This window comes from Eimeria mitis, genomic scaffold (assembly GCF_000499745.2).
Source record: "Eimeria mitis Houghton genomic scaffold, Emh_scaff3217, whole genome shotgun sequence".
NCBI lineage: Eukaryota > Apicomplexa > Conoidasida > Eucoccidiorida > Eimeriidae > Eimeria > Eimeria mitis.
In genome coordinates this window covers 1484-1795 of record NW_013571555.1, presented here as the reverse complement: position 1 = coordinate 1795, position 312 = coordinate 1484, and positions in this window count along the sequence as shown.

Below are 312 nucleotides of genomic sequence, written 5' to 3'. Positions count from 1 at the left end.
TTTTTTTTTTTTTTTTTTTTTTTTTTTTTTTTTTTTTTTTTTTTTTTTTTTTTTTTTTTTTTATAGGAATTTTTGTATTCGTTTTGCGAATAGTTGGGTGGACAACGAGCACGACTTTCAGGGGCATCATCCTTGGGGTCTTCATCCAGAAAGGCATTTTCACTTTGCTCGTTTTCCTTTTGCTTTTTGTCAACCACATAAGTACTCTAAACCCTAAACCCTAAACCCTAAACCCTAATTTTGTTTTTCTACATCTAATGATGTATCTATTGCACCTTGTTTCGCCCTCATACCAAATAAATTCGTCGTACC